This window comes from Tupaia chinensis, unplaced genomic scaffold, assembly GCF_000334495.1.
Source record: "Tupaia chinensis unplaced genomic scaffold, TupChi_1.0 Scaffold144952_1, whole genome shotgun sequence".
NCBI classification, from domain to species: Eukaryota; Metazoa; Chordata; class Mammalia; order Scandentia; family Tupaiidae; genus Tupaia; species Tupaia belangeri.
Window position 1 is genome coordinate 5,424,643 of NW_006204812.1, and position 9,780 is coordinate 5,434,422.

Below are 9,780 nucleotides of genomic sequence, written 5' to 3' on the forward strand. Positions count from 1 at the left end.
TATTTTATATTTTTTTGAAAAAAATATACAAATTTGTACACAGAAATCTCTCTGTGTACAAATTACACCTTGTGTACATTAATTACAGCTAATCGGTTCTAGATAGATTTTTGCCCTAGCATGAATTTAGGAGTGATTTTTTAGATTTTTTTATATGTAGATTTTTACAGCGTGACTATTATCTGTTAAATCCAATGTCTGATGCCATTTATTAGTCTTTAAATATGTTTTGGCATTTGGTTTTGAGGAAAATAAATGCATATTTTTCAGCGTAAAAAAAATAAAAACAATTTGCTGTTGAATTTTAATACAATCTACCCTCCCACCATTGGGTTGAGTATAACCTGCTACAGACCTCTTTTTGTTCTAACTAAAAATGATTTTATTAGGAAAAACATACTAATAAAAGAAGAATGATGTTATAACCACATTTCTTTTTAAAAATTTTTTAATTTTAATTTTTTTTGAGAGGTTTTTGCACTTGCCAGACAGAGAGAGAGAGAGACAGAGAGACAGAAAGCGAGAAATCACCCCCCAGGGGGGATGGCCATGCCACAATCCCTTCTACTCCGTTCTCCTCTCGGAATCTTGGGCACACACGCACACATGCCCGGTGTGAGTTTAAGCCGCCGGGTCCAGGACTCGAACCGCAGCTGACTACACGGGAGTCCAGCGACATAGCCATCACACTAACTGATGGTCCCATAACCACATTTCATGAAAATGAAAACAAGTAGTTACAAGTGTATACCTTTCTCACAGATCACTGACATCTACTGCCATAATTTGATCCTAGTTCTTTGAATAGCACTTTCCCACCATGGATGTTTTATCTGGGGTTGAGTAGATTCCCAAGGCTTCTCAAAGACCCTAGGAACATTTATAGGGATTAATCTACTAAGCATTCTTTGGCTATTATCTTTTGTGACCACTACTACAACTCTTTGCCAACAACTAATATATTAGGAACCACTTATAACTTCTCAAAACAATGACTCCCATTTATTCCTTTTAGTATTCTAATCACATTTTTATAATTCTCTTAGGAGAAAAAGACAAAGACATAAAATAGGAAAATGTGATGACCTGGTTTGTGTAAGGTCACTGTTTAAGAGTAGAGATAGGAAGTTTGTGTTTCACTTATTGTACCAACCGACTTTACAGCTATAGACTTCTTAATTTACCCTTAACAATCTGTTAGCAGCTAATGCTAAGACAAGATTACATGCAGAACTGCTTCTTGGTTGAACACTGGAATTATATAAATTGCAATGGTACTAGAACAAGCAAGGCTTTAAAACTAAGACAAACTGATTTTTTGACACATCTATTTACATCAGACCGTCACCAACTTTTTTCACACTGCTGTGGTTATCCAGTTGGCTTCATTATCCCAAATTCGAGAGGTTTTCAAGTTGTGGATAGGAAAGTGAGAAATAAAATATGAAGAATGAATGTCCCTGCTGCAGACGGTCATTGTGGGGCCTCGCTTAGCACTGGTTACTTAACACAGAGTGTTTCTCCACTGGTTCCTCACATCTGTAGTTGCCCTCTGGGATGCACCACATAAGCTCACCACTCACAAAAGCTTTCAAAGCAATGGAAGAGTTAATTCTTTTTGTAGCTATCATATTGTTTTCTTTGCATCCCCAAAGACCTAATTCTTGCCAAAAAAAATTAATCTCAAACTTTGCTGGAGCCAAAGAAACCATCTCAGTGACTTTCTTAATGCTGTCTGTGTCAATGAATCCTCCTCATTCCCCTGCACATACCTTTCTGCATTTGTGTTGAAAAGCTATCTGTGCATGTGTGTACATGCACACTCATGTGCCATTTCCTCTTTCTTTTAATTTAGAATCTGGAATTTAAGCCTGTTAATTAAAGTTACAGATAATGCTATTTTTAAAATACTAACTGTCCATCTGGAATAAAGAAGAAATAGTTGACCAGTTGATAAGCTTGAAAAAAGGCAAGGAAGGGAGATGTTGTGAATAATAGTAGTGACATTAACTGCACCATACTAAACTGTTAATTCCCTGGACTCATTCTAGAAGCCTATGAGTGGGAATGTGAAAACTGACTGCCCTGTCACTGTCTCTCTGCCTCTCTCGCTTGGACTAAGCAAGACCTGTGGATTATAGCAATCATATAGTCTGACCCTTCACTTGGATTTTTAAGTTTTGTTTGGCAAGCATAACTTAGTATCATTTTTTTTTTTTTGCTTTACTCAGAAAGATAAATACCTTCGTGATGAGGTGGTATGCAAATCCCTTACAAAACAGAACACCAACCGTAAATACTACCCCCTTTGAAATGAAACTGGCCTCCATGGAATAGAAAAAAGAAAGAAAATAAGAAAACAAAAATGCCTCCCTGAAACAGAACACAGAATCTAAAACCAGTCATCTTCTTGAGGGATGAGAATGTTTCCCTTCAAATTAAATTAAACTGTGTTTTCACTGCTATGGTTTTAGCAATGGAAATTTGATAAGAATGGCCATTGTTCTGGTTCCAGATTGTCCAGAAGACCTGAATGCCTAGCAGCAAACTGTCCACATTCCTGATAAAGTTAGGTGCATTTATTCTTGTGACACTGGTGACTCCTTGTTCCAACTGAACCCACAAATCTCCTGAGGTTGCATAGCATGACTCTGGATATACATACATTTTTTCCCTTTAAATTTAAGTTGAAGGGTTATATATGTGAGATAACTGTATCTTTTGAAATACATATATTCATAGTTGTGACTAGCATTTTCCAGAAGCAGAAACAAGGAAGAGCCCTGAAGTTAGGAATACAGTCTGGCAAAGGTACAGAGTCATGTTGGGTGCCAGATAAGAGTTTTCAAGGCTGTATTGAGTGTTCATGTGGAAAAACATGGAAGTCAGGTTGGATGGGTGAGACAGGCACCTTCTGAAGTGACTCCCAGTGATCTCTCCCTCCTGGTACAAATGTCCTGTGACTTCTCCTCTCCTTATGGATAAGCTGAACTTAGTGACTTGCTTCTAACAAACAGAATATGGCAGATGTGATGGAATGTCTTTTCATGATGAGGTAATAAAAGCCCATGACTTCCTCTTTGCTAAGCGTCTATCTCTTCTTATAAACTTGCTCCAGTGAACCAAGCTCCATGTCATGACCTACTTCATGGAAGGAACCAGGTGCCTAAGAACAGAAGAGAGCCTGTGCCAATAGCCAGTGAATAACTGAGTTCCTCATTGCAATACTGCATAAGCAACTGTATTCTGACAACAACCAGTAGCTGAGCTTGAAAGCAGACCCTGCTCCATACAAGCCTTCAGATGAAAGCACAGCCATGGAGACACTTTGATTTTTGCCTATGGGAAACTAAAACAAAAGACATCAATACACTGTGTCCATATTTCTGAACCATAGAAGCTATGAGCTAACCAATATGCACTGTCTTTGAGTTTTGGTGTAACTTTTTACACAGTGATGAATATCACATTAACAGAGTTTTCCAGAGAAACAGAACAAATAGAATGTATATTTATAATAGGTGATTTATTGTAAGGAATTGGCTCATTAAATTATAAAAGCCCACAAACAGAAAAACTGGGGCACGTATACTCTATGGAATACTATCCAGTCATAAACAAACAAACAAACAAACAAAAAACAAAAAACAAAACAAAACCTCTGGCTTTTGACAGAAAGTGGAAGAATATGGAAGATTTGCTGCTGAGTGAAGCAAGCCAGGCTATGAAGGAGAGACACTGTACATCTCCACTTAATATATACCAAGTGTCTGCACTCTATGTCTGAGACTGATTGACTAAAGGATATAGAAACATAGTAAATGGATGTAAATACCAAATACAGTGTGTGTGTGAAAGAGTAGGGGTCTGGGGAAGGACATTTAGAAGAAAAATAGAGAGGCAAAACATTAATGACACAAAGAAATGTGGTATTATCTTTTGAAGATATTTTATAGTTATATCAAGTGGTATTTTCTGTTAGCAACAAAATGGACTAGAACACAGTTAAGATATTTTGATGAGAGTCAATATGTACAGCTGAACCCAAGGATCCCTCAGAGTCTTAAGTCTTTAGGGAAGATGTTTCTATCAGAAAAGAGGAAATTGGGAAGAGCCAGCCTCTAGAGCTAGCTATATTTTATATAAAGAACTTAAATGACTGAGTCTTTCATGACTGTTCAAAGATAAAACTCATTTTTTCAATGTTAAAAAGTTTAGCAGCTAGGCGTGTGGCTGTATTATGAAAGTTAACAAGCATCAACAACAGAGTTAATTAGGGTTGCATATGTGTACAGAGACAGAGAGCTTCCAATATCGGACGAGATCGTGAGGTCATATAAGTGCATTGAAAGCCCACTATCCTGCTCCCATTATTTTACCAGGTGATGAAACTTCTAGGCTCCATGGAAAATATAATCTAAATTTCTTCTATAAATTGTAAATGTTTGTTTCATTGTGGCCTACTGGCACTAGGATTTGGTCTGTCAAGGGTGTAATAAAAATGAACATAATGCTTTGCAATGCCAAGAAAAACAAATGCTAAACAGGAGCCTGAGCTAAAATATGCAAACAAGCCAGGGGATCTTATCCCAGCAGCAGGATAGGGAGCTTGGGGCATGCAAGGAAGAGGGGGCTCACAGAGTGGAGACAACTGCCTGGTGAGGACACTTGCAGTCATGCAGTGGGCGCTCGTTGTGTGTGTCAACCAGCAGGTTTAGTTGAGATTAATGTGCATTGATGACTATTTTTCTCCTAAAATGTCCAAGAGGAATCAGATTCCAATGCCAAGCTGCCTCAAAACAGATGGGCAAGACTTTTCCATGGAGAAATAGCAACAAGGTGAAATGCCACATGTTATGAAAAGATCTTTCTGATTTAATTCACAGCAGGCAGAAACAACCTAGAAGAATAACCTGGACTGAAGAAATTTCTAGTGTGAACACCAAGAAGGAACTCACAGCTTTGTTCTTCAGCAGATCACTCTCTCCCATTGCCCTATCAGCTTCCCAAAGTTCACCTGTTGTGAAATGCTAGCATTTGTTTCTAGAAAATGACACTGAATATGTTTTTACTGTTTAGGAGGAAAAAGTACCAGAGGGTGAAAAAAAAATCACCATTTTCATAAATTCATTGTGAGGCCAAATGTGTCATTACTTTTCCTCAATGTAACAAAAAGGGGAATTCTTTCAGCTGTCTTTATTGGTTACTGTTTGGAAGGAAAAAATACCAGAGGGTGAAAAAAAAAATCACCATTTTTTTTTCACCATTCGTATTGAGGCCAAATGTGTCATTACTTTTCCTCAATGTAACAAAAAGGGGAATTCTTTCAGCTGTCTTTATTGGAAAAGAGCATGTTTTCACACTACTCTGTGTCAGTGTCTTCCGTTTGAAACTCTTGTTTTTATTGGACACTCTGGATTTTTCAGCCTAAACTGTACGTGTCTCAAACCTGCTAAATTATAGGCCAGATCATTGGGCTAGGGAATAGCCACTTATTCCCAGATTTATGTCAAAACTGATTGAAGCAAAAACCTAAACATGTCACCTGTATAACATTGTCTTAATTTGTTGGGAACTCAATTCTTTTCCAAGTGTTGAAAAATAACCATGGCAGATGAGTGTTGGATATAAATGTAGATTCCATTTTCACTACATTCCAGATTTGTGTTATTTAGAACTTAAAAATGACCTATATCCCTATAATCCCCAATACACAAGGATTACCACCACCAAGGTTGAAAACCTGTCCTGTGAACTGCAGTTGGAGGAAGGAACTGGTAGTGCTCATATTGAGGAGGGGTTGCAAACAGATGAAAGGTTTGAAAGTTACCTTACTATGGATGTCTAAATAGAAACAGTCCTGGAAACATTGCAAGAACAAGTGAGTAAATTGAAAGTACAAAATAGAATAAACAACAACAAAGTCCCATATTTACTCTCACCAAAAATAACTATAGGTAGCAAAATAAATTAAAAGGAGTATATAAAACCATAGACACCTTTCATATCATAGGACTTTTAATTCATAATATTAGTCATAATAATTATTAATTTTCTTTTTGAAGAGGTTTTTGCTATAGGGTGCGTGTGCTCATCAGAAAGACAGAGAGAGACAGAGAGACAGAAAGTGAGAAATAACCTCTGGGGGGATGGCCACACCGCAATCCCTTCTCCTCCATTCTCTAGGGATCTTGGGCACGCATGCACACACACCAGGTGTGAGTTTAAGCCCTCGGGTCTGGGACTCGAGCCACAGTTCACTACATGGGAGTCCAGCAACCTAGCCATTACACCAACAGCTGGTCCCAGTCATAATATTTTTAAAGTACTATGCACTTAAAAAATGAAATGTGCAATGAAAAGAACATTGGTTTTTGCTTCAGAAAGTAGGAATTCTAACCTAGCTTTATTACTTATTAACTGTGTGATCTTGAGTAAGTGATAACTTCTGTGTTTAAGTGTCCTCAGTAGTAAAATGGAGATAGTAATGGTCATCTAATAGCCATAGATATAATTACTAAATGATGCATCATAAAGCATTTTGCACTATGCAAGGCACATAGAATACACTTAATAAATGAAGAATTGTGAGGATGAATGAAAGCATGAGTTTGACATTCTGATATGAGGTCTGTATGTGATATACATGCACAAATGGAAAAGAGCAGATTTGAAGGAAGCATATTATGGTTGAGCACAGTGATGGCTAAAGGAAAATAGAGTGTCTGACTTCTCAGAAGGACTATAGGTATAGATTGGAGGATAGAGAGTATTAATTGCCCAATGGGTCCTTTTCTCTTGAGGGCTGTTCCTCCATCCCCGTCTCCAGTATGATAAAGAGACAAATCATTCTTTTCTTTCAATGGACTCTTCTGAAGCCAACACTAAATTCAGGCAAAGTGACTTTTCAACAGAATTGGATTCAGTGTTTCAAAAGCAAACCTGCAGGAGTATCTGAACATCGGCAAAAGGAAGGGAAAGGTGGTCTGGAAGACATCCTCAGCTATGGTGATTTCTATTTGCATCCCGTTAGCAACCTTCCTAACCTGCTCATCCAGTGAAATACAGGAATCTTTTTAATCATGTAGGTCCGAGGTTGGAGGTTCAAGGAAAGGAGCAACTTCTTAGAATTCTTTAAAATTTTTTTTTATTATTCTTTTTTTAAAATTTATTTTACATTCACTCACTGAGTAGCATTGCAGCACACGACATATGATTTCCCATCCAGAATACACTGCATAGTGCCTTAATCATACATGTTATCATCAACAAATAATTTTCCATTTCTTGTTTCATATATATATATGTGTGTGTGTGTGTGTGTGTGTCTGTGTGTATTTTTCCCCCATTTCTCACCCTCTGCCATTTTCCACCCTCCACCCACACTGTCTCTGGTGTCTACAGTTGTTTTCCATTCCTCCTTTTCACCCATTTTATTGATTCACAAAATATCTTAATTAATCTAACTACTTTCAATAGCAAGTTCAGCTGATATATATATATATGAACACATCTCTGACTTTAGGTGTGAAGCTCTGAGTAGAATGAACATACTATAAAGTAGCAGCTAGCTGATGCTATATAGCTTACTGTGGTCATCAAATCAGTATTTTTTAATATATTTTTTAATTTCAAGAAAAGCAGTTTTAGCTTTAATAAATCTAAATTTCAAAAATGCTAAGAGAGCTTTGGTTAAAACTTAAAGCCTGGAAACAGGTCAGGATGCTGTTCACATACTAGGTATATGATCCTATCAGCATCTCTGGACAGGACAAAAATCCTTAAAACCTAGAGGAAAATCAGCAATGTTTTAGTCAAAAGTATTTAACCAGTTCAGTCTCATGTACTTAATCTATCTTCTGTTGAGGTTCGATCTTCCTGTTTAAATTCTAGAACATAACATTCGACTCCAGACTTGTCCCTTCCATTTTCTTAGTTGCTATTGAACTCTTATTTCTGTGTGTCTGTATTTAGTTTTCCTGGTATTGTACTCCCTTCAAAAATTCTTGGAGAGCTGGTATCGTGTTGGTAAATTCCTTTAGGTTTTGTTTATCTGAGAATGTTCTTGTCTTTTCTGCCCATTGAGGATAAACTTCCCAAGTACTGCATTCTTGGTTGAAATTGCTTTTCCTTTAACGCTTTGAATACATTTTCCCATTCTTTCTTTATGCTCATTGTTTCCAATGAGAAGTCAGCTGTTAGCCTGATGGGATATCCTTTGTAGGTAACTTGATGTTTCTCTTTTGCCAATTTTAGTATCTTTTCTGTCTGTGGTTTTGGTCAATCTGGCTATGATGTGCATTGGAGAAGATCTTCTTGGGTTGATTCTATTTGGGGTCCTTTGTATTTCTTGGAACTGGATCTTTGAATGCCTCTCTAGGTTTGGCAAGTTTTCTTCCAGGAATTCATGGAATAGATTATTGATGCCCTTATTAGTCTCTTCACCTTCTGGGATATCAATTATCTGGATGTTTGGACATTTAATGGTATCTAGTATTCTCATATTTTTTTTCTCATTTAGGGGCTATTATCTTTGTCTTCATGGTGTGTTTTTCTAGGCCAGTGATGAAGCTGGTAGTTAAGAGAAGGAGCTCTGTCTAATTTATGAATTTTTTCTCATCATCAGTAAAGACTTCTTTTCTTAGGTCTGCTTTACCTAGTTTTTCATTCTGGGAACTGATATTAATTCTTTTTGACTTGGGTCACTACATTCAAACCAAAGGAAATCTACTGAGTACCTTCTGTGTTCACAACCCCATTATTGAAACTGAGGAAAGTTTGTGAATTGCTCCTTTCTGATTTCAGTTCTCATATGTACTGTTCCTTCCACTGAACATCCTGCCACTGAAATGGATGGAGAAAAAGAAGAGGACAAAGTCAATGCTAGAACAAGGATGCTGGCACTATTTCTCATATGGCAGAAAGACTGAAAGTGGAGAAGCAAGCAACAAGCTCAGGAGTTAGAAGGTGAAAACCAGATGAGCTGTAAGTCCCTACTATGCAATGTTTGATGTATGTTTCCCAAAGATGTTTGATGGCTGAATGGGAACACAACATATTAGGGAGTTGGAAAAGTCACAATGCCTTTTGAGTAGAAAAACACATCAAGACTTTTCTGATATCCCAATACAATATTTAACCAGTGAAATAAAAAAATAACCTTATTTTAAGATGTACTAGACCAATTGTGCAGAAATTACATTTTTATGTTTGTAATTCCTGTAGAAACTTTGGGAAGGAGTAGATTTCTTAAAGCTGTAAAATAGAGGGGGAATCCTTATGAACATTGGAGAATTAAAGAGTAATGAAGGAAGTTTATTGCAAGGCTATATGTGCTCTCCTCTGACAATTCTCCCTCTTTCATTTTTTTTCCCGAACACTTAAGCAATGGAGTTTTAATTAGCAGTTCCTTCAGCTGAAAGACCTACCCTGACTTGGTCCCTGCCCATCTCTCCACCCCACCTGCCCTTGCCTTAGCCCAGGTCACATGAGTCCATATATTCTTAGTATTCTCAGCATTTCAGGCCCTCTTTACTTAACTCGTTGACATGCCTTTCATCAGCATCATACAGACAGCCACTAAGTACCTTCCGGAGCCCAGGGATCCATATTTTTCATCACTCTTGCTCATCCGGTTCTCTTACAACAGGTAACACACAAATCCTTTCTTATACCCCAGATCTGCCTCTTGCAGCCCAAGCACATACTTTCTACTGTCTATAGATTTTATCCTCCTAGGTTGCCTGCCAAACGGTAAACCTCAGGTGATCAGCCTCTTTC

General features: G+C 37.5%; 1 pseudogene; it reads left to right on the forward strand.

Annotated features, from left to right (window-relative positions):
* The window catches only part of LOC102473696 (KRR1 small subunit processome component homolog), a 14,284-nt pseudogene extending 8,436 nt beyond the window's left edge, over positions 1 to 5,848 (forward strand).
* Positions 5,849 to 9,780: the final 3,932 nt, after the last annotated feature.